The sequence below is a fragment of the Haemaphysalis longicornis genome, unplaced genomic scaffold (genome assembly GCF_048455015.1).
Source record: "Haemaphysalis longicornis isolate Haplotype H1 unplaced genomic scaffold, Haemaphysalis longicornis Haplotype H1 scaffold_14, whole genome shotgun sequence".
Taxonomy (NCBI): domain Eukaryota; kingdom Metazoa; phylum Arthropoda; class Arachnida; order Ixodida; family Ixodidae; genus Haemaphysalis; species Haemaphysalis longicornis.
In genome coordinates, this window is record NW_027526245.1 from 62,763,790 (window position 1) to 62,789,428 (window position 25,639).

The following is a 25,639-nucleotide window of genomic DNA, read 5'->3' on the forward strand; positions in this document are numbered from 1 at the left end:
GTGGCGACACCCCGAAAGCGCCTTTCCCGCGTGGTGAACAAACATTGCGTTAGTGGAAGATATGTGCGACCATGCTGTCCATTGCGCCGTCTAAACTTTTGCGTCGGGTGTCTTTTCTTCGTCCCTTGAATAAACTGCCGGCCACACGGCTGGGGCTAAAAGAGAAGTTACTTTTATAATTCCTAAAACAGCAGCGCCAAAAAGCTTGAAAATGTTCTCTTAATATATATGCATTGCATTACCTGTTCGATAATTGTTACCCAGGTTGTCACCCAAAAATCTTCGTGAGTATTGGCAACGCTTAAGTCTTATAAACAGGCATAACTAAATTTGATGTTTGCATCAGCTTTGTGCCGTTTAATAAACCAGTATCAAACATGCATGATAGGTCTTTTGCTAAATTGAGCTTTAGTTAAACAACATTAGGCTTTAGTGAAACCAAGCTTGAGTGGAAACATGCACTTGATAGCATACTTCAAAATGACGCCAAAGTTATGATAACATAGCCTTAAGCCAAAAATTATTGTCTGACAACCAAGGCCATGATTATCAAAAGAGAATTGCAGGGCATGCACACATATCTGTGCATTTAACAGGAGCACATTTCCAGAAGTTTGGCATCGGTAGTTTTGAACATTCACATTTATTAATATGAAACACCTGTGGGCTATTTATTAAAAAGCAAAGCTGCGAACCACCCCAACGTTATTATCGTTCCTTAATGAGTATTAGACGAGTGCGGATTCCTGGGCGAATTGGTGTTTCCTATATTGCTTTAGACTTCCAGGTAAAAATCGGTTTATTCATATATCCTTATTAAACCTATTTAATAAATGTTGCGTGAACAGCTTCACAAACATGGCCAAATATACAAATTCTTTACCTCAATATTTGCACGGATGTATGCAAAGCATTCCGAATTGTTTGGATACTGCCATTGAACAATTTCAGACGAATTCGAGTTTGAGCTACATTTATAAGATGGTTCTCAGGGGTGCACTTTCCCAGTACAGCGTTGTTGTCGTGGTTCCCCACAGAAAAAACGCAGAATGTGGGAAAGTAGAAAGAACATTTATTACAAATTCTCTTTTTCATACAAAGCAGTGTTTATGGCTATGTTCCCTACATTCTCCGTTTCACTCAGTCTAATATTACACTTGGAATTCACTCGTCTTTACGAATCCATCTTTACACTTCCCTCGTAGGTCCCTCTTTACAGTTCCACCTGAGTTGTGATTCCCACGCCAAGTTATCGTTTTTTACGCAGCACTAACAAGTTTCTAGGCCGATTGCAATCTGTCTTTTGGACAAACTTTAAATGGTATCTATAGTTTCCTGCATGAAAAAAGGCGCTTGGAAAAATTCAGAGATAAGCTTCGCAATTTACGTAGAATACAAGCAGGCACAAAATCAGGGCACGTTGAAGATTTCCCTGCTTGTTCCCTGCTGCCGCAGATGGAGGTATATATGTGAGGTGCCGTCACTTGGATATCCCCACCTGGATGAGCCATCTACAGAAAATTTCAGAAAAAGAACAAAATCCAGTGCAACCATAAGCCCCTCACACCAAACTACAGGCATATGAAGTACGAAAAATATATTGCACAGAAATGAAGACGGAGACCAGAGAATGAAATGAAAGGCCACACCAGAGGAGTGATTCACGTCCTTTGCTAATAATTTCACATCATTTCAGTAATCGTTACACAGAGTAATTTGGCCGCATTGTTCAACGCGAAACCACTATAGTCATACCGGCCAACCTTCCCGAATTTTAATCGTGCCGTGTTCCAGTTTATCTCGCGAAATGTTTCTGCATGCTCACCCAGAACAGGCAGAAACTTTGGGCTACGAGATAAACTGACATATATTTGCAAAAGAGAAAACAAAAACGTTTCCGCGCCTTCATTTGGAATCACTCGTACACGCAACAGAGCGAACGTCGCAGTAAACCCAGGAAACGTGCTTTCACGATGCTAACGCCACCTGCGTCACATTTTTGGCTGTACTTAAACATCCTCCTCCTCCTTCCCCCCCCCCCCCCCGCCCCCCTTGTACTGGCAGTTTCATTTTGAACAAGGATCCCACGTGGAAGCCGAAACGTTTTTCATTTAAGTAAAGTGTTCTTATCGGTGGTTTCTTCCTCGGCTATCAGTAAAAAGGAATCGCCAATTTACATTTTTACTTCGTCCAGATGTGTTGTGGGAGAGGATACATCTAGAACTTGCACCGATCTTCAAGTGGCATTCCCAGGAGGTCTGTACCTGTAATGACTCGAAGGGTTATTTGCGTTAAAATGTAATAGGCTTTAGAGCTGGGCAGTTGGTATACATTCATAATGAAAGAACACCTCAAACTTGACAAGACGAAGAAATGAACACAGCACAAGCACTCATTAACAACTGGAGATTTCTTACAGAGCTATTTTAGAAAAAGAGTTCTCCTTGTTGGCTCTGCAAAACCACGCATCCTATAGAATAGCTAGATTTGCTGAAAAAATACAAAGCTCCATGCTGAGGAAATCGTTACGTGAATTTATAACGTTCATGTAGTAACGAACTGATAGAAAGAGTCACTAAACATGAGGCAAAATAAGATACGAAATATAACATCATAACACTTGAAGAAAGGCCTCGAATTTTTACAAGTGAATCATACTTTTGTCTGTGCAGGCCTGGGTGCCATCTTTGCAAAGAATATTTCAATGAAATGTGTTTTAGTTATTGCATTTTCATACCATTGTTTCCGCTGAAATCAGACTTCATTTCAACTTGTGTCATACGCAGGGGAGTCCTGGTTGTCAGCTCAAGGAACACTGCCTGCAAGAAAAAACAGTAGTGCTGATAAGTCATAGTATAGGTAGCCAGATGCAACCACACTTTCCGAACAGCCAGGATCCGATGAGGGTGCAGAACCCATTTTTAGACCTGCATCTGTCTCTGTGTAATTCGTCACAATTTCTGTATCATCAAAAAACAACAATCAAGCAGCCTGCATGCTCGCTCATACATACCACCATTCTGTAAAGTCGCTTTACTGCACTACACTAGGATCACGCGAGACAATAATTTGCCCTGCAAGACCACGCGAATAAATAAACGACTGATTTGTGCGAATGAGAACAATAAACCACTTAATATGGTGGAAATGGCCCGCTGTCTCAAAATGACTAACACCAAATTTACCCACTCAAGGAAAAGAATGAAAAAAATGAGGAGTGTTGTACATACGAAAACTTTTTATTGTGCCGTAAGGCAAACTTTAACATAAAAGAGGCTTGTGCTGGACAAAAGTGAGTTTAGAAATTTCGGGAAGCATTTAGTGGACTACTTTTCTGCAGCACACACCTTGTGTTTATCCGGATATATTACTACAAGACCAATAAAATGAACACCATTCCGAATATATGCAGCGAGAAAAATGAACACTTTCCGACGACTGATACAAAATGATAATACCCAGAGAATAGCGCGATAATATAAGACTTTAATGGGAAAAAATTCAATTATTCAAACAGAGCTACCTGGCAATTACATGGTCCAATAACTCGTTAAGTGCGCCCGATGCAGCGAACAGCGTAAACAAAACGCTCAACACATGACGAAGGCGCGCTAACAGAGCAGAAAGCAGGTCACGGGCGCCGTTATCTGTGCTTTCCCGATCGTCCGCTCTAGTCTGACGCAACGAACGCAAGCCCGTGATTTCATTCAATTGCCGTCGCGGACAACAGAAAACGTCCAGCGAAGCAACCAGTCAGGTAACGAAAATCCCTCTTGAATGCTGCAATTTCAAATTGAAAAGCCCCCAGCGAAAAGATACATCCAATGAAAACACCAACACCGTCACGGGAATATACTCACCGAGTTCGCTTTCACTGGCGCCGGGGCATTGGTCCAACATGCGAACTTGATGCTGGTCACAGAAGAACGGGCCGTGAAGCGCTGCCAGTCACAAATGGGCTCGCCGCAGCCTCCGCGACTCACGCCGACAAATAAGTCTTGTTACAGCAATCCTCGCTTCATCGTAGGGGTATCACAGCGGTTAAAAGGCTCGAGTGGCGCGAAAACGCGGCCACCGGGCCTGCCAGCGCCGCCATTTCTCTATATCCCGTCATGCAACGGAGAAATCAACGGCCGCCGGGAGAGAAGGCGCGACGAGCATCTCTTAGAGGTTACAGGGCGTTTTATAGGTTACAACGTAGAGGTTACATGTCAGATTTTGTTGATGTAACAAATCATTATTGTAACCTATAAATCGCTTTTAACCTCACGCTTGTAACCCTTAGAACGGACTGGGATAAAGAAAACATCAAAATGAATCCATTGTAACCTTTATTTTATAGGTTACTTCCGTTTAGAAGTTACATTATGGGTTACCCGGATTAGAGTGTAGTTGTGAACACGTGGGAGACGCTCGTAAGCCATGGAAGCGGCGCACCTTCGTTCCCGCTGCTGCCATTGCTGTTATCAAGCACGCTAGTGGAATAATTTGACGATTTGTGTGAACGCCGATATAAAAGCCTAGGCACCCAAATCCGAAAAATTGTTGCTAAAAGCTTTGGCGCCATCTTGAGATGGCGATGGGTGGAACAAAATTTCAGCTGTTTCGCCAGTTTCGGTTTCGTATCCGATTCTAACGCGCATGTGATTTTTCGGCCTATTTTTCCGGAAAAAAGGTGCGTGTTAGAATCGGGTAATTACGGTAGATCTCAAACTAAGATAAATGGTTCAGGAAGGTCATCCACCAAGGACTCAAATTCCGAGGTAGACAATTGATGATCCGGGGGATCATATCAGGAACATATCGTAATCAGCCAACCAAAAATGATCACGCGGACAGCAACTGCCTCAAGGCTGGTGAGTAGTCTAATGGACTGGGATGGAATAGATTTCGCGCCACAATGGCAACCACGCCAGATGAATGAGCGAAGGCATCGCTATCTTTCCTGAAGACAGTGTATTGTTTCAGAAAGTTACTTTGCTTGGGATTCCGGTGTGTCTCTTGGAGGCAAACAATACTGGATTGATGTTTATAAAGGAGTTCATATTTATCATTTAAGTTTTTTATGAGACCCCTATAGTTACATTGAACTATGTTTTCAACAGCAATTATGAATTAAAGATTATAAAAATGTAGTTGTGAAGTTGCGTATTTTGGTTCATGTCAGCGAGTCTTCTTTAGGGTCTATGATATGAGGAGGTGGTTTTTTCCCACGCCCAAAAGTGCTGCGGCGCTTATTTTGCGCCTGCTGGGCAGGTTGAGATGCCGAAGGGTCCATGGCCTCGTCGGGCAATCCAGGCGGCACCGAATGGGTGTCCTTCCGACATCCACCACGTAGATTGGTTCCTGAGGTCGCCGCAGGCTTCTTGGTTGGAACCTGCGGTGCGAGAAGGTAAGGAGTATGTGTAGGGCCCCCTGTGTTCATGGTCCAAAGCCCTCGGCTGTCGTGTGGGCCAATAGAGCTGGACTGGAAGAGGCCGGACCAGTCCCACCAGCACCCGTCATCACGTCCTCCACGGGCTTCGCATAAGTTGCGATGGAGTGCTCGGCTGTGGATTGCAGCCCAGCAAGAGGAGGAACCACCAGGGCCTCTGCTGTAGAGGCAAGAGCTGGTGGCTGCTCGCAGGGGGTTAATGACAGCGACACATCAGTTAAGCTGCATTGTGTCGCAGTACTGACCAAACGTCGCCCCAACCACCGGCTGGCGGCGTTTGCATAGCATGCAGCCGAAAACATCTTGTGCTTTTGGCGCGCTTCAGGCAAATTTATATTTTTGGTTACTTTGATCTGAATGAACTTTTTCTTTCTTGAAATATGGGCTAGATCGTGAGTATGCAGCGAGTGAGCCCCTGCAGTTCGGACATTTCATGATTGTGTTTTCGCAGTCATTAAAAGAGTGATAATTTTCCCCACATTTCGCGCAGGTGAGCTTGCCACGGGAAGCTATAGTTCCATGACCATAGTGTTGACATTTAAAGCATCGCCTCGGTTTGGAATGTAGGCGCGTACACGACAGCTAATAAAAGGTGCCTTCACTGTCTCGGGCAGGGTAGAGATTGCAAATGTTAGGATGATGTGTCGGGTCTTGATCTCAGCTCCATCTCTTGTCATAACAATTCTACGGACGCCAACAACACCTTGGTCATGCAGTCCCTCAAGGAGATCATCATGTGTCTCATGGAGGAGTTCTTCCTCAGAGATAACACATCGGACAGTGTTTAGCGTGTAGTGTGGCGTAACGGTGACGGTCAAGTTGGCAATTTTTTCTTGCTTCAATAGGTTTTCGCTTTGGGTTTTTTGCATAACTTCAACAAGGAGGTCTCCAGAGGGCATCTTTTTGGCGTTGTAGTCTTTGCCAACAATGATTTCAACACACGTGGCGATTAAGAAGACTGTCAGGTCAGTGATAGGTTTTTCGTCGGTCGACTGTACAACTAGGTACTTGCTGGAAGCTGCCTGAGGTGGTCGGGTGCGGAGTACTTCGGTGCGACCCCTTTTAGGAGGCTGATCAGGGTGTTTTGCGGGAGTTGAGAAAATAGCAATAGAACATGGAATCAATTCGGTAGCAAGGCCAGTCGCCAACCACCGAGCCCAACAAAGGAACGTGGCTTTGAAGCACACGTTAACTGTACCTGGCCACTATAACTCTATGGTAGGAAACTAGGGTGATATCCTCGCACAGGGTTAACCCTCGCCGCGTAGAGAAAAAACGGAAAAATGAGGAAGAGAAAAGATTGCAGGACAGGGTTACGAAAGAATGTAGGAAAGAGAAAGAATGTAGAAGAGGACAGGAAAAGGCGACTGGCTGATTCCCCCCTACCCCCCCCCCCCCGGTCGGTTCAGACGGGGGGGCACCGTCTACGGGAAGCGGGGCCCGAAATGGAGTGTTGCCTCTGCCAGGGGGCCATGAAGGTCCAAAACAATCCTGGCTTTGGCTCAAGACACCAGGGTGCCCTTTTCCCCGGACACGGCAAAGCCACACACAGCCGAGGGAGTGGGTGCGTCCAACCCACATGGATTCGGTTCTATCTCACTACGGCGGACAGTCGCATTACGGCTGAACGTCGCAACACGGCGGAGAGTCTCATTACGGCTGAAAGTGCGTTACGGCTGAACGTCGGAACACGGCGGAGAGTCTCACTACGGCTGAAAGTGCGTTATGGCTGAACGTCGCAACACGGCGGAAGGGGGACCCTTTCAGCCGATCAGCCGTTCAAATGATCTGCAGATAGTTGCGTTCAGCATTTTCGCAGCTGGGCGTTACGTGCAAGATCCAGTATAGAGCGTATTCACATACATACAGGCAACCATGCGTGCGCCGCCATATCTGTGGCCAAGCGTCTGTTGCTAGGCGACGTTGTGCGCACGGCCCGCAGATCAGGCCCTCCTCTTCTCCTCCGTGCCTTCATGGCGGTCAGGCAGGTCGCGGTCCGCGATGTGATCTTTTGTTTTCGTGCAAGGCGTGTGCGAGTGGCTTGATAGTCTGTTGCGCCGCGATAGCGTTGGTTACGCGAAAATTCATGGTTCCGCTCATGAGTGTGACAACCTTATCTGCAATTCAACCCCAGCCTCTGCGCACACCTACGAGCGAGTGCGAGTCGGTCGGGGCGCAAAGGTTGCATCGTTAGCGCATTGGTCGTTTGTCAGCATGAACTGCATCATTTCCAAACTGATGCCCACTGAACGCAAAGTAATAACTCGACGCTAAGTACTGTTGAGTACAGTGCGATCTACCATCGCCAGACGCGTATCAAGTCGCCGCCGCAGATCAGCTGATGGCCAGCCGCGGCGCTCTAATGTCACAGGTGAGTTGTTTTGCTGAGTGTGAAACATTTAGTGCACGAGAAACCCAGTGCCAATGTGTCGCCCGTGCCATCTTGAGGGAAGCCGTTTGTTGGGCTGAACATAAGCAGCAACGTGTTTTCTTTTTGTTTTTTCTCGTGCGGTGATTGCATCGCATGCAGCGATCAATTTACTTCTGTCAATCTCAGCGCAGAGCATGAAGCCCTGTGTTTCGATTGTCCTTCGGTGGAGTGAGAAAACCGGCGAGCATCAGTTAAAGGTCAAGCCCTGTGTTTCGATTGTCCTTCGGTGGAGTGAGAAAACCGGCGAGCATCAGTTAAAGGTCAAAACCTCGGGTACTTCTATCCTGCGCACTTTTGAGGCCGCTATCTTTTAAAGAAATTGCTGTTCGATCACGCCGTCCGGAAACGAACGTCGTCTCAAGCTGTTGTTTTGCGCCAGCAGCGCTTAGCGAAACTTACTATTATGTGTTTTTAGGGGCAGCAGAACTGCCATTTCAGTCTCCGGACAAAACTTGTAGCTTTTGCTTGGTTTAGAAAAACTAATTGTGCCTTTCTGCTTCACCCCGCTCTTTAGCCCGTTTTTTTTTCCTTTCTCTTTCATTGCAGGCGTATGCAGCTGCTAGAAAAGAAATACGGCGCCCTCACAGAGCTGGTGTGCGTCCTGCGGGGCAAGCCTCAAGAGTGCCGTTTTTTGCGGCATCCGTGAGCAGCAGCAGGTTTAAATACAGTGATGGTGTCTAGCACACTTCGAAACTGATCTACAGAAATATTCAGAAATAAATAGCGAGGTCGACTGGTGCCCTGTCATGTGCATTTAGGTGCCTTTCCAGCTACTGCTATTTGAATTTACAATGACTGTGGAAAATGAAAAAAAAAAAAACAAAACATTTTGGTCATGCTTTTAATGTGCTAGAATATTTAAAAAAAAAACATTTTGGTCATGCTCTTCATGTGCTAGAATATTTTTTGCGAGACGTGGTTTCTGGCCAGGAAATGATAACTCATGGCTATCGCCTTCATTTTGGCTAATTCAACTGTTATGAAATGGTGATCTGTACAGCGAGCACAAGGACTTCATTGAATTATTGGGCCACATTTTGTCACACTGCGAAAAGTTGCGCTTGTGTTCCACTTTTTGGGAAGTGCGTTCATTGCTTAGAAAAGGAAAAGTTCACACATGAATTGATAGGCGTACTTGAAATTGAATGTTTAATAATACATGCATTAGAGACCCTTCAGTTGCACTCCCAAAAAAAAGAAATCGAGTATCAAAACCTTGCTATGCAGCAGGGAAGGGGCGAGATGACGTGTTGGTTTCGGTGTGCTTTTAGCCTTTTCATTGGTTGTAATCACATTGGTATGTTTATTCCTTGAATAAACAATCAGTCACAGTTCAGTGCTTTGTCCTGCCTTTGTTCATATTGCTTTGTAAGACCCACTTTTCATTATGCAATACCAACTAGCTTACCAACCCATCTTCTTTGTGCACCACCAAAGCTTAACATTGGTGTTTCCGGGCATCAGCAGTAAGGCTTGTTAAGTTAAATTTTTTTTACTTACACCTAGGGTAACTGCTAACAGCAGCTTGGGACACTATTAAAAATGGCATGATGAGAACATGTCTATCAAGAAACATTTTATTACACATCAATAAAACACCACCCAACCAACAGTTCACAATGTAATTACCCATCAGTTAAATATTAGTATTAGTTTGCAGTAGGTCACAGGAGCACCGATGCAGTCTGCCGATTCTCTTTTGTTGTCACTTCTGCACTACTACTTGGAGCTAAACAGAGACAAGGAGCCTTGCTGGGGTACAAAAAAAATTACACCCATCAAAACCAATCTTGTAACCAAAACCAATCTTGTAACCGTTCAGTGAAGGAACGTGCATTTCTTGGCAAACATTTCGGGAGGCAGCGCATTCCATTCACTTATAGTACGAGGGAAGAAAGAGTGTTTGTAGTTGTTTGTGCGAGCAAAAATCAGAGTGAATTTTAGAGGGTGATAGTTCCTGGTTGGCCGGGATGAAAGAGGCTGCAAGTACAATGAAGGATGAAGTAGAAATTCGCGGTTCCAGAGTTGGTAGAGAAACTTAAGTCTAGCTAATTTCCGGCGAGCTTGCAGTGTCATTATGTTGTTTAGTTTCATTAAATTGGTTGGGGAATCATTACGACAGTAACGGTTATAAAAGAAACGTACAGCAAGTTTCTGAATTCGCTTGAGTTTATTGATGTTCTTTTTTGTGTAAGGATCCCAAACAATAGCTGCGTATTCTAGAAGGGGTCTTGGAAGGAGTCTTGACATTGGACGGTGAATTCTTGATTTTGTGCCTCAAAAGACCGAGTTTACGTCGGGCTAAAGCGCAAGTAGTATCTATGCGTGTTGACCACGTAAGGTTGCTAGTAAATGTGACGCCGAGGTACTTAAAACTGCTAGCTTGGGATATTTGGACGCCTCTAATTAATTAAGTACTGGTATAAAATAGGACTTTTTTTATTACTTATTCGCATCATTACTGTCTTATCGTGATTTAGCTTCATATCCCAGGTGTCGCACCAGTTAGTTATGTCATTTAGGCTGTTATTTAGAGTAGTTTGGTCATTGCTAGAATTTACAGCTGAATATAAAAGACAATCGTCGGCAAATAGATGAATACCAACGCCTTCGTCGACACATGTAGTTATGTCATTGATATATAACAAAAATAACAATGGACCTAGGACGCTTCCTTGAGGTACTCCCGAGTTTACTGGGACGTTTTCTGAAATATGACCAGTTTTGTCAACAAATTGCTTGCGCATTTTTAGATACGAGGCAGTCCAATTAATTAGTTTATAGGGAATTTTGATCTGATTTAGTTTAAATAAAAGGCCTGAATGTGAAATTCGGTCGAATGCTTTGCTGAAATCTAAGAAAATGACATCAATTTGGCCTGACTGATCGACAATTGATGAGAATGTGTGCACGATACTAACAAGCTGGGTGGTTGTTGAAAGACCTTTACGGAAGCCGTGCTGAAATGGAGTTAAAATATTGTGCTGGTTCAAGAAATCAGTCAAGTAGTCCGAAAGAACGTGCTCCATGATTTTGCAGCATCAGCTGATAAGTGAAATCGGGCGATAATTTGTATGAACGGCGCGATCACCCTTTTTGAAGACTGGGACGACACGTGCAATCCGCCACACAGTGGGTACAACACCAAAATGGAAGGAAGTGTGGAAGACAATTGCCAGAAATTGAGCAAGTGATTCTGCGTAACAGTAAAAAAAAATTTTGGAATATTATCTATCCCTGGTGATGACTTTAGCTTTAGGTTGAGAAGCATGGAAACGATTTCCTCGTAACCAATAAAATTCGGACTCGCGTCGGTAGAATTAGATATCTGGTCGATGCTGTGTCGCCGATCAGTGTCGGAGAAAATGGACTGAAGAAGTGATTAAATGCTACTACATCCCCTTCCTGAAACAGGATATCGATTTCAGTTTTTTAAAGTTTACTTGTTACGAGTAGGAATATAAAGCTACTGGCCAAGAGCACATCAACAGCCTGCTTGGCAGAATCCGAACTGTTTTATTTAAAATGGACCCCTCAAGGCTGAAGTGAGCAACAAAACAGTGCAAGTGACTGGGAACACTTGCACGATTTTTCGTGCTCCAGGAGAAGCCAAAATAATGGCAGTGAAGAAAGTAGTTCTTGAAAACACTTGTCTTAAAGAAGTATAAATAATTCTGACACCCAAGGGAGAGGGAGATAAACATTTATTTATCGTGAAGGGAAATGAGTAAGACTGGTTGCGATCAGGCTCCCAAGTCCAGGAGTCCGTGCCGATTCCGGTTCCCGGTCAACCATAGCTTGTTTTTGCTCCGGAGCCGAGCTGGTAAGCACAGACTCGCACTGCTCAGGAGATGGGTTGAGGAAGAGTTTAGGGTTGTCTGGGCATGAATGCACTAAGTGGTAGGCAGTGAGAGGGATGTTGCAAGTGCGGAGGTCATGTTATTCAAGTGCTTAAAGTTTATTTTGTTGGTATCATAACCAACAATATTAACGCAGAATAATGATCTGGTTTTTCATACACGAGTTATGCTTGCTTTGGACTACTATGTTCAGCTTATCCTTATACATGCAATCAATCAGGCACCACCATCTGTTCTTGGCTTCCTTGGTTGTCAATAAAACCCTTGCTAAAAGTTTCGGAAAAAGCCAGCTTGTTGCAGAAATGTTAAAAAAAATAAAAGAATAGCTTGACAGCGAGAAAATTTGCTACAGCTTTGGGTACTTATTAATAATGTGCAGGTCTGCCGTGCTGTTGAGAAAGCAACAAGAGAGCAAGCCAAATCGACGACATGGTTTGCTTTCCGAGCAGGAAGAGTAACCGCATCCAATGCTCGAGCTGCATGCCACACGTCACTGACGCAACCATCTCTAAGTCTCGTCAAGAGGATGTGCTACCCGGAGGCTTCCACCTTTTCCTCTCGGGCAACTGAATGGGGGCACTCCAAGGAGGATGTAGCCAGGAGGCAGTATGTGTCAACTGTGTCATCTTCTCACATCAACTTTGAGTGCACTGCATCTGGGTTGCACATCTGTTCTGAGTACCCCTTCCTCGCGGCATCACCTGATGGGGTGATTTCCTGTGAGTGCTGTGGCAAGGGTGCACTCGAGATCAAGTGCCCTTACACAGCACAATGTGTTGCGGACGTTTGTAGCGGGACGCAAGGTATTTTGACCCAGGGTTCAGGTGGCCGCCTTCAACTAAACCGAGGGCATCAGTACTTCTATCAGGTGCAAGTACAGATGTTTGCCACTGGGCTGCGCTATTGTGACTTTGTAGTGTGGACAGTACAAGACTGCCACATTGAAAGGATAGAGTTTGACTCTGCCTTTTGCAACGAGATTGTGAACAAATGCCAGCAGTTTTTTGAGCAAGTGTTGCTTCCAGAGATCCTTTTCAAATACTGGACAGGGATGGGGCAACAGCCAAAGGGGGGCGAGGACAAAGACGTGGGGTTCTGCTACTGTGGTGGCACCAGATCGGGAACGATGGTAGAGTGCCAGAATGCAGGCTGCAAAGGAACATTTTTTCACCTTGCATGCACTAAACTAAAGTGTGTACCAAAAAAGAAAAACTGGCTTTGCAAGGACTGCAGGCCTAGGTACTCGGGAAAGTAAAATACGAGACTGACCACCTTTGCGATGCAACTTTATTTCAAAAGAGCCTGGAGAATTGGAACAAACATGCTGAACTCGCGTTAGAATCTGTATTGCAATCTGTTAAAAAGTTTTTGCAGCTAAGCAGAGTAAGCAAAACAACTAAACAATTTACTATGACAAGTCTCAGAGAATTTTCACTTTTTCAAGTAATGTCTTAAATTTGGTCATAGTTGTAAACATAACCCTTGTTAGTTTGCAGGGAATCTTCATAATAAGTAGCTGCAAGTCTGTTGAATGATATGTGGAACTGCACGTGGATTTTTTAATTTCCTGTTCTCCACAGTAGTGTCAGCTAAAGTGATGGGCATGAACAATGAATGCCATTTTCTTCGAAACAGTCCCTTACTTCCTGTTCTAAAGACATTTACAGGAACGTTAATGTGCACCCATAACCCAGCCAGTGGATATGTCTAGTACCAGTGGTCATTCTGGTCACTACCTCCTGTATTCGCAGCATTGATGATTCTTGATTGTAGGGTTTACCACGCCGATGCAACGCAGGTGATGAGGCGCGCCGTAGTGGAGGGCTCTGGATTAATTTTGACCACCTGGGGATCTTTGACGTGCTCCGAAATCTCGCACACACAGGAGTTTTTGCTTTTCGCCTCCATCAGAAAAGCGGCCACCGTGGCTGGGGATCGAACCCACGACCTCGTGCTTTGCAGCGCAACGCCTTAGCCACTGAGCCACCGCGGCGGGTTATATTTGCAGCATTGGTAAAACCATTTTGGAATACTGCAACTTGCCAAGGAATTTAGTCCTGTCAGTTTTACCTTGCAATCTGATTATACTCGCATTTTTTGCAGTTTGTTTTTAGTTGTAAATTAAGTGTATCAAGTCATTTTTTTTGCGTGTTTGCCATTCAGCAGAAGACTGCACTTACTGGGCACGTCTCGTATTGATAATCATTTGTCCTCAACACATCCTGTATTTACAGATTTCTTTTCTCACTCCAACAACTGCATCGGTTAAGCAATTTTGTAAGCCTGCAGCTCGTCGTCTTGTTCAGTTGTTATTAACGTGCTATGTTAGAGAAATCACATCAATCTCAATTATCTTTTTAATTTAAGAGTGTGACATTATTTTGTGTATTTACCAGAAAACTATTACCTGTCTGTATAATGCCTTTAAATGCCTATTTCTTTGAACTGTTTCAACACTTTTCTGTGTATGATACTGTCCAGTTGCTGTGATTTTTTTAGCATGAGGAAAATGCAAATATCATTTTAAGCAGTGACATCACAAATGACATACTGTGTGCTGAATAAACTTTTTCTGCTGTTGCCCACTAACCTGTTGCTTACTAACAGCTTTGCAGGCTTTGCTTAAAGACCTACAAAAAAAAAATAAGTACAGTAGCAGATAGTGAATTTTCACTATTGTAAACGCGATACCCAGGACTCTGCTGGGAAAAACTCGACATTGTGTACATACAAGGGAACTTAGTATCTGGCACACAGCATCACTGAAAAGCAATTTACATGCCCATCATAGCTAAAACATGATAAAATTAACAGACTCACTGCTACATTGTAATTTTTTTTTTATTCTAAGCATCCCCTTTTATTCATGCCCCTTGCACTTACGATAGATGCACTTCCGGTTGATGCACAAAGATTTGGAGTATTTAACATTCAATACACCTTTTATTAAAATGGGGTGGGAACTAAGAATTGAGCAAATGGGGCAGTAAAAATTGGAACAATTCATACGGTGAAAGGTGTTGGAGGGCCAGAGACAGATGTGATGATAGTTCCAGGGTGCTTACTGCTCCTACCCTTGTTCTACTCTCCCCAAGTAGGAGCTGTGCAGTTCGGTCTCCCACTGCTCACGGCTATTAACATTGCAACTTGGTGTGGCTGTGCAAGGACGCTGACATAGCATGTGTGCTAGGCCTGCTCATTCCTGGCACCTATGGCACTCTGCAGGAGGGGTGGGGGGGACAGCTACTGTTACCTGTCCTGGGTAACAGTAGCTGTAGACAATTAAGCTCCGACACGAATTTGTCTGGAGGTGTCTCCAAACCACAGATTCCCGGGAGGGATACAGGCTCAGGTCAGCCGACAGTGGTTGGGGATATCCGTGTAGGACACTACTCTGTTCCTGCCCGACAGTGAGATGAAGCCACCGTCCAGATTGACGTGCGTTTGGTCGGTGAAGCCGCAAGCGGCGTTGTGTGCGGATTCACTCCTGGCCATGCCAAAGAGGGCAGCGGTCCAGATTAGATGTAACTTGCTGGTTCGTTTCCGGGGTTGAAGCCAAAAGTTAGAGGTACGGACGCCTCTTCGGAAATCTGCCCTCGGGAGAAATTTAGGATTGCAGACTTGGAGGTTTTAATTAACAGCGATGCTGTTGAGCAAATCGTTTCTGTATGGTGTCCGCAGCTTTTAAAATACTACGAAAATGCACACCCATTCATGCCCGCGTGCCTTGATACGTGTGCATAGTTTGTCGCGGATAGTGGATAGGCCGCAGATAGTTGGCACGGCCGAGGAAAGGAAGAGGCCGGTGTGCTTCGACAGGCTCGGCGTGCAAAGCATCTGCTAGAGACGATAAGTCATGCTTACAGGGCGGCACAAGAAAACGTCGACCAAAACGACGAGCTCACTCGGGCGTTGCTCAACGTAAGGTAATGAAATGCCATCCCGCCGACGTCAACCACGGCACCACAACGACACTAAAACTCAACTTTGTGTCCGTCAATGATCAAGTCTTGCACGTGAGCGCAAGCTTCCCTGAATTTTTTTACTGCTCTGATTTTTGTGAAGGCCACCATTGCCAGTGCGATGGCTGCTGCTTCCTACACCACTGGGGAGGTCATGTGGGGCGGGCCAGAGGCAATGGAGTTTCCCTGGTTATTGACTACAGCAACTAATATTACGTCGAGACGAAAATAGTTGTTTGCGTCCCTGTAAACCACGTCCTCACATTTAGCTTAGCGTTTGCGCAGAGCTTGGGCCCTGGCCTATCGTCGCTCGTCGTTGTAATTGGGGTGCGTTTCACGAGAAGAGGGGGAATGAGGATGCAATCTCAGCGTTGTAGGAATAGCTACTTGTAAAGTCGTGCTGCAAGGAAGGTTAATGTCCAATGTGCTTAAAATGCGACTCCTTGTTTGGCTGTTAGCTAAAGCTTGTGCTGCCTTAACCTTTGTAGAAAGTGTACATCTGAAACTGATCATGGTATGCAGAAAGAGAGTTTTCCTCCACGTTCACGAACCTTTCCCACGCATGGAATGAGAGATAATGGCTGGAGAATTTCAATCGTAAGCTTTTTTTCAGGTTTAGGGATGAAAATATTTTTGGCTCTTTTCCACTATTTCGGAATGTGGCCTCTATCCCAACACATATTGAGCTAATGAGTGAGGGCTTCCAAAAAGTCATAACCTAGATTACAAGCATTTGTTCCTGATGTCATTTTGCCTAAAAGCACATTTTGTTTTGTGCAAAGGGCCGTAATGGCAGCCGCGTACCTTGCCCGAAGTAATGTTGAGGAGGGCATTATTCCGGCTCGAGTAGGGGGGCAGTACCTTGGCAGCCCAGCTTGCAATATGAAGATCCTGAATAACCTTCAGTAGTTCTTTGTCCGTGCTACCAAACTGATAGGGAATGACACTTATGGCGAATTCCATTGGGAGAGCAGGAGCGCTCAAAAGCACTCTGAAAGTGCTCTCTCCTGAGCAGGCGTGTTTCAGTGGTCGAACAGGAGTGGGAGCACTGTCATCCAGTGGTAGTGCGAGACCACTTTGGGTGCTCCGAGAGCAGTTGGGAGCAGTTCGATCTGCTCCCGCTTGAAAAGCGGAGTGAGCACAGTACGAAGGAAGTCACATGACCTTTAACGTCATATCCTCCCCTTTTTGTGTGTGTGTGTGTGTGTTTTGCTCCCTTGTATCGGGGAGCGTGGCGGTATCCATCGTGCATTTGCAACTTTGTGGAATGGGCAGCGAGCCCTACGAGCATGCGAATGCTTCGCACCGCCACACGTGCTTTGCCCGGCTTTGCTCACACATGCTTTTCCGCAGAGATTTCTGGGATGCCTAAAGGCTGGAATACGTGGAGCGAACTTTCACGACGAAGTTCGCACAACGCGAAATCTCCCTCGGCAGGACGCTGTATATTCGTACGGCTGAGCTACCATACCGTATTTATTCGAATCTAAGCCGATAGTTTTTTTGAAATACTGATATATCAAACTCCAGGGTCGGCTTGGATTCGAGGATTTTGAAATACGCGCCAATTTCCAAGTGAAGTGGTGCACAGCTAGCGCCACCCAGAAAAGAAAGTATTGTAGCCATTACTAGACGAGCCAGTAGCCATTAAGGGCCATAGGCCGCCATTTTGAATTGTGCAGATAGTGGCCTGCGTGCGGTGTGGCGTTTGGTTTTGACAGCGCAAAAAGAAGCGGTGCCATTATAGTGCCGCTTTTAAAAGAAAAGTTGTTTTAGCTGCGGAGTTGTCGTCGAACGTTCAAGCCGGGCGGGACTTCGGCGTGGATGAAAAAAATGTCCGTCGTTGGAGGACGCAACGGGAGAGGATATTTGCGTGCGCCGCAACGAAGTTGGCAATCACCGGACCACGAGAATGCCGTCACCATGAAATGGAGATGGCATTGGCTGACTTCGTTCAGACGCAGCGAGCAGCTGCCCTTCCAGTAACGACGGAAGTGCTCCAGGCAAAAGCAAGGGAGCTTTTAAGGGAACGAGGCTTATCGCGGGCACACCTCAAAGCCAGTCGGGGCTGGCTACAGAATAGCCTCCGTCGTCGAACCTCAATCGCCCAGAAGTTGCCCGGTGATTTTGAAGAGAAACTGATTGAGTTCCAGCACCGCATCTTCATGTTCAATAAACGTGTTTTCTTTTTGTGAACGCTGACCTCGCCTTTTTGTTCGGCCTACATTCGAGGTAAGTTTTTTTTTTTTTTTCGCGCCTTCGGACTTCCGGGGGTCGGCTTAGAATCGGGGCCGGCCTAGATTCGAATAAATACGGTACTTACCCAATTCTAACGCGCACCCGATTTTCCTGGCAAAAAAACCAAAAAAACTTGCACCTCCGTTTGTAACGCGCACGGAACTTTATAACCCAGACAAACGAATGCGGGAGAAATAGGCGATTTATTTCCCAAAGTAATCTCACTCCTCGTCGCTTTCCGCTGACCACAACATCTCGTCCTCGGTGCCGCCAAGAGCGTTCGCGATGCCCCACTTCCGAACGAATGTTCAACCATGGTCAATGGGATCGTGGCCCATGCCTCGCACGCCCATCCCGCAAGCTTCTCCAGAGCCGCACGCTTCAGCCTACCGCTCGTTTTGAACGTGTGAGAGCCGCTGCTGCCATTGCAGTTATCAAGTGCACAAGTGGAACGATTTGACGATTTGTGTGAACGCCGATAGAAAACCATAGGCGCTTGTGCGTCCTCCGTTCAAAAAATTGTTGCTAAACATGGAGGAAGTCTTCCTCCATGTTGCTAAAGGCTTTGGCGCCATCTTGAGATGGCGATGGCGATGGGTGGGACGAAATTTTCGCTGTTTCGGCAGTTTCGGTTTCGTATGCGATTTTTCGGCCTATTTTTCCGGAAAAAGGGTGCGCGTTAGAATCGGGTAATTACGGTACATGGAGTGACGACATGGCGCGCGCCGCCGCTGGGCTGCTCTAAATTAAAGCCCCTCCGCCGCGGCCCTGCCCATAATGGAGGGGCTTTACTTTCACTGAACTCCATGCCCAGAATCAACGGGGCCGTTCAGTAAACAGACCCAGTGAAGGAGCTTCCCACTTTGGTTGTACGTCATTTAACGATTCTGTGTGGGGCGGGGATGTTTCTTCTACTGAAATATTCATTCTCAGTTCTCAAAAACGCTAAAGGCTGAAGAGAGAGAGAGAGAAAGAAAAAAAAAAGAACGGCGCCGAGGAGATTCGAACCAGAGACTACAAAAACAAGTAGCCGGCAGTTTAACCTCTACTTCACCCCGAGAGATGGTGCATATGAGCAAAATAGCCTCTGTTACTTGTTTTTGTCGTATTTTAGAGGCCCTCGTAGTGATACCGCCTGTTTCTCACTCGTCAATCTTGCAGACAGGCCTCATATTGCTGCTACTGGAAGTAATGTAGCCGGATCACCCTTATTTAACTGATAAATGCTATCATGTATGCCCATCTCAGCGACACAAGCCAGGACAGCCGGTCGGGACCGTGTTTTCCCCTCGTCGTATTTTCCTCTCCCACCTGCTCTCCGGGCTCGTGCCGCATTCATGGCAGGTGCAGTGGCCCTGCTCCCGCATGCCCCCAAGTGTTCTGTCACCTACTCCTCACTGTACGACGCCACTGCTCCTGTTCTCTCAATGGAATTCCCCATTAGGTTGCATCGATGTGTGGCTTGGCTCTTACCAAGATCGATTAAGCATCAGACGACGTTTCATGTCTTGCGTAGCTGCTTCTCACGCTGCAATCGCAAGCTGCATGCCAATTTTGTCGTAATAACCGAGTATTCTTTAATGTCTTGGTCAAGCCAATCCAGGCGACAAAATACGTTGCAACTGACTTTGTTCTTGCGGAGCCGCTGTTGCAAACCACTCTTGGCCTCCCACATGTGGGGAAGCTGCAAGTCAACCTGGCATTGGTTCCCTGCTTCAAATGTATAATTAGTTGCCTGCTCAGCATCTCGGCCCAGTTGATCCGCCTTTGCCTTGATGTCAGTTATTTCTCATATATGTGGACCAATCACCGAGTGTGAAGAATCCCGCTGCACCACTCAGAGCCCTTGAAATGCATCTCGGTAAATAAGGATAAGCGGGCCTACCAGACCTTCGTTTGATGTTGCCGGGTGGTTGCTGCCGAGATTCTCTTATGTGTTGCGCAAAGTGGTCTTCCTTTACGTGTGTTCTGTAAAAGTGAGGCAAGGCTGCTCACACTGCTGCTCATCACTGCTCACACTACTTCCGGTGCAGGTGGGATCCGTGGGGTCAGTGGTAAGGGTGAGGCCTTCTTGTTGGGCATCAAGCCAAAGGTTTTCGCTTTTTAATGGTGTCATGCTTGCAATCCCCACTAAGTGTGATGTGCATTAAAATCACCGACAATGAGTAACGTGTGGAAATGGAAAATTTCAAGAGTTTTCTAAAAAAGCTTGGTCAATTTGGAGGTGTTGCGAGAAGGGCTCCATACGTTTAGGAGAAACGTGCTGGTCAGCCATGTTTTGCATTTAGAAATTAATTCGATGCAACAATACTCGCATCCCGGCTGCAAATTTCACTTCTTTTCACAGACGCAGAAGTTTTGACGCTTCCTAACGGTCCAAGTTCTACACCGTGTTTGCCATTTGAAAAGACTTTCCACACTGATGAGTTCTACGCTGTTCGTTGATTAGTACACGCATACCCTGACCCTGAAGTCACTGACCAAAGAACCGAAGCGCATGAAAAATTCCTTGCCGGCCTGACCCCTGACCCCTGAGCCGACAGGCACAGTCAGCCCTGTGCGGCAGCAGCGGCTCACCATTGTTTGCATTGCTGGATGTAAACAAATCTTTCCTTTGCAGCTACGTCAGCTGACTCCTCAGCCATGATTGGCTATCCGGTTTTGCATTGCCTTGGCGCGACAAGGGGATTCAGTCCTAGAGTGATCTTGTCCTCCGTCGCAAAGCGAGAAAAAGCGATGCCTGACTCATCACTTCCGACGTCACGCAACGTGCCAAGTCGCCAGTGAGAATGTGCCTTTAGACGATTGGTGAGCACTTTGAAACTGTCCGCTGATGGAGGCCAGACGCACGTGCAGTCGATTTTATGGGGCCCATTCCCCTTCACGCAGCGTCCTCAAAGAACCGGTGATGCAAATGTTGAGACCAGTGATTTCAGCACCAATCTTATCCTCAAATTGTGCTAACATGGCTATGAATGGCGCACGAGGGTTTCCATGATCTGTTCTCCAAAATTTTGAAGCACACCTTCCGTAACGTACTAATCATCCGACCCTGAAGCAAGGGGGGTTTGCTAAGGCCAATTTTCTTGTCCCAGCGTTTTAACTGAGTAGAGCCAGATGGAGAATTGTCCATCGCATCTGCGGACCCAATTTCTGAGGACCCCAAGGTAGGTAACCCGCTGTGGCTGGAATCAACGATGGCCTGAGATGCTGGTCTGAAGTTTTGGAAGAGGCGGGGTTGACAGTGGTGTCGACTCCCTTAAGTTCAGTTAGGGCTGCTTTTGAAACTTTTTTTTTCCAACGATAATGGACTCAAGCATGTAATGGATTTTGTTAATTTCTGAGCATAAATCGGAATGTCTGCCGCGAGTGTGTTGACTCTGGGGGACCATGTGTCTCTGAGTGTGTTTGCCGTGGGAGACCGTAGCTGCCCAGCTCACCTTGTTGTTTAGGTTGGTTCTGTTGGCATGGATATGGCCACCTGTCCTTGATGGTTTTGGCCCTCAGTGCTCGACAGCCGACGACGCAACGTCCAGCGCACACAATCCCAGCTCCGGGTGGAGTTGTCCTTGGTCGCCGGTCCACAGCTCGCATTCCCTTGGCTTTGCTGCAACCGAGGAAAGGAGCCCAAATGGTCACTCTCCCCAGATGAGGCCCTAAAGAATTTTTTACTGCTCCTTTCTATTGTCCTCTTCCTTCACGAATAGTCACAATCTGTGCATAGAGTGTAAATCCCGAAGTGCTAGGACCTGATTTTAATGAAGCCTGTCGCATGCTTAAGCTCCCAATCAGAGGTCAAGAAAAAAAACGTTCACTGCATTACTGACCGCTAATCGCTAAAACAATTCAACAAGGCCGAAGCCACATGTAGCCAAAGCAACAAGCACGAAATGAACATCGTACTGTTAAACTAGGCCGTACAGCCAGTGTCTTCTTGGCAGGAGGCACTTATTCATGCGGCAGCATGTAATGCCTTTCAGCTGCTGCTTGCATCAAGCTAGAGTTTTGCTCCCGTGAGTACACCCCATTGTTTTTCTCAACAGCTGCGTAGTTTAATTTGACCCAATGCAAGTGCAGTTACTAATACGCCTGCAGTGCACTGGCCTTGAATGCAGGATCACACATGCTTGGTGCATTGCTACCGTGGTATGCTGCACGTATCAACTCGACTCAACAGTGTGTCACCTGACAACCTCCAAATGAACACCTGAAACACCTCCTTTAGTTCTTTCCAGGGTGCTCATTCTTCACAGTCCATCAACTGTTGGTACAGCCAGAAATATTTTTAGGGGTTGGGGGTGTATGGAGGTATGGGAGAACGGAAGGAGCCTTGCCAAAACGAATGCTAGCACTTGCTTATGTGTAGCATAGTAAAATGTTCGAGGGGGGTGCGCTGTACCTGGAGAATCCTATCGGCCATCTGGGAGGCCATCACTGATGTGTTGCTGGGGCATTCTTGGCTCGTTTCTCTCTCACAAAGGTCAGCACATGGCGGAGTTATTTGTGCACTTGACAGCAACTGAGGATTCACAAGGATTGTGAGCTGCTGATAATTGGCTGAGCTGTTGGGTTGACCTTTTTTCTGTGCAGCTTAGCAAAGGGGTCAGCCTCGCGTAGGATGTTTACTAGCACTGATGAGAGGCTGAAAGCTGGGACGTAAAGAGTAGTCAGGCAGTGGATGTTCACACGTATTTAAAGAATTGGCCATCATATGGCTTATGCAAAGACTATAACATGCTTTTCATCACTATCAGAAGTGGGGTAGGTCCAGCCCCTTTAAGGGACAGTGGCACACCATCTTGCATTCGGGACAGACGCAAACACCCACACATCAAAACGTTCGACAAGTACTCCTGTAATGATGCCAGCATTTACGGAGGTGAAGGATACAAAAATCTAAAATGAAGTTTGCTTTGGAGGTGCAGTGTCCCTTTGGCACTGCACATTTTTATACGTTTCAACACGAAAATGCATAATCAACATCAAAAAAAGTTGTACAACTGAAACTGAAAAGCAACACAGGCTGCATAAACTTTAACTTCTAAAGACAAGCAAAAATAGGCCAGAAACATGCATACGCTATGCCAAGTTTTTTCTGCAGCCTTGTGTGCCTAGTGGTGGCTGGATGGCTTTTTGTTGACTTCGCCGAATTGGGGGAGTGGCTGTTGAGAGCCAGTGGTTGATCTCATGCTTCAGACCTGCAAGAATGAGTAGTAACATGTGAACTTAAACATGCTGCGATGCACAGTCTTACAACAGTCAGTTCACCAGTGACCACATAAAGTTGAAAACGGCTTGTGCTTGCTTTGTAGAAGGTTTGTACGAACACTTTGATTGACTATGAGGTTTAACACACTGACACTACACAGGCGATGAAGCACACTGTAGTGAGGGACTAAGGTTAATTTTGACCACTTGGGGATCTTTTAATGTGTGCCAAAATCTCGAACATGGGCATTTCTGCTTTTCGCCTCCATTAGAAAAGCGGCAACTGTGGCCAGGAATCGAACCCGCATTTCAAATGATTTGAAATATTAAGTCTGGACTAGAAGGTATGCAAGGCAACGTTTAACAAATACACATATGTGCAGATGCAAGGATGGTGAAAACAGAGCCTGCAAGCATATGAATGGTCTCCTTGTCGATTGGGTAGGTTGGTTGCTTAAAAAAAGAATGGTGCATAAAGCAACATGCTAGATACCATCTGTGCCCAAGGCATTGCTTAAAAATGAACTCGCCATTCCATGTAGTAAATGCAGCTATGTAGTAAAAGCACAGAAGGGGAGGGAGGAATAACCGGGTGTTTTAAGGTGCACAGTAAAAATAGCGCAGTTAAAAGGAACGATGAAAGATGGAACTATAGCGTTACTCCGCTTTGTTCACTAATCAAAACGCCCAACTTTTTTTCATTCCTCAAATTAAGGTACTTCCGAAATCTGGGTCCTAGTAATTTTTCTGCGTCAAGACTTGCGCATTGAATCTACACGGCACCAGCGGAACGGGTTGGTCACTGCAACAGCAGATTTTCTCTGGAATTGGAGTCTGAAGAAAATCTCAGTGATGTCAGTGATTGTCAGTGTCAGTGATTGCCGCGATTTAAATAAAAAACAAGAGCGCGCCTGTTTTTTATCCCTCGTACGAACAACCGACAAGGCATCCAGCGTGCGACCGCGACTGGTGACTGCGAAGCTGATGGTGGCGCATTGCTGCCTGCCTAAGTTTTCATTCCAATCTATTTGAAAACATGTTGGCACACGGGGGCGTGCACGAGTAGGTAGAGCGGTAAAAACGTTAGAGCCCACGTATGCGTGCGACTGCGTCGCGATAGACCAAGTCACGCGTATGCTCGCAGAAAAGCGATCGCCCGAAGGCATATGCAGAAAATGTTGCCGTACGGAAGCCAAACTCGAGGGATTTGTTCAAAGGTCGCTTGCGATCCGTCAGCGCTCGGGAGACAGCACGGCTCGGGAAGCGGCCTCGCATTCGCTACCATCGCTAAATCGGCGTACGCGTGAAACACCTCTCCAAAGAAATTATTCGGTTTTTGTGCTCAACCATGTATTAGAGGGAACTTACCAGACAAAGTCGTGGATACGGTGCGGGTGCATTTGCGTCGGCATCCACGGCGGCAGCCAACTGCAGTGTCGGACTTTTGCGCGCCGTTCCGGCCGTTCGCTGCCGCGGTTTCATCCTCCGGTGCTCCGGTTGCTCCGGTGATGCGAAGTTATCGATGGCAGGTAGAGCGCCACCACATAATGTGAATGCGATTAATAATATATCTCTTGACGCCACTACCGATAATTGGGTTGAAACATACGGGTTGAAACGCGGCAGACGATAAACGGGACACCGGTGTTTTTTTTCTTTTTTTTCTCGAGATGCGGGCGCACAGCGCATGCGCTAGCACAGTGGCCACAGACATGGCGGCTTTCAGTGTGGCCAAGCGAAGAAAATCGCCCGCTAAACTTTTGAATGAATACCGTCTATATATATTTCGGCGTGTCTTTTTCGCATTTTCATTGTTTTCCGGCACTTGTTTTATTGCTTGCGTATTTTGCGGGTTTATTTTTTACGGCTGAAGGTGGTGGTACGGCTAAATACGCGTTTATTTGTTATATACGTGTTATTTCTAGAAGCATTTGAAATATCGAACAATATTCCTGTACTCAAAAAAGGTCTCGCGGGGTTTATGCATAATTATCGCCCCAAATTAACTCATTGAGACCAGACTTTTTCGCCATCTTAAAAACATCCGCTTGCTCCCCTTTTCTCACTTTAGTTTTCGTGCTGTCCTAACTACTAACATTATGACTGTGCGCCTAACAGACAAAATTAAATCGTTCATTGACCGCTGTGACGCTGCTGCTGGGGTTTTCTTAAAGTTCTCGGCAGCATTCGACACCATTGACCATGACGTTCTTTTCATTTCGCTTGAGCGTTATGGGATAACAGGTCCTGCCATAACTTCGATACGAAGCCGTCTACTAATCATGCAACAGACCGCTTTAATTTCTACAGCAACATCATACCCAGTCACAATTAATATAGGAGTTCCACAAGGCTCGATCTTGGGCCCATTGCTCCTTTTAATTTAACAAATGATCTTCCTCTCTGTTTTAATTCCTCAATGCATACTGCATATAGACGGCACCACCGTCTTAAACTGCAACCCAAATAGCTGTGCCTTGATCCAAATGCTCCAGGCTGACCTGTT

The 25,639-nt window shown here is 46.0% G+C and overlaps 1 long non-coding RNA gene across 1 annotated transcript; it reads right to left on the reverse strand.

Moving 5' to 3' along the window:
• Positions 1-2,177: 2,177 nt before the first annotated feature.
• Positions 2,178-4,079, reverse strand: LOC144165136 (uncharacterized). The gene is made up of 3 exons (XR_013321380.1): positions 3,861-4,079; positions 2,738-2,819; positions 2,178-2,264 (listed from the first exon to the last, which is right to left on the reverse strand). It is a non-coding gene; the product is annotated as an uncharacterized LOC144165136 (long non-coding RNA).
• Between the last annotated feature and the right edge of the window lie 21,560 nt (positions 4,080-25,639).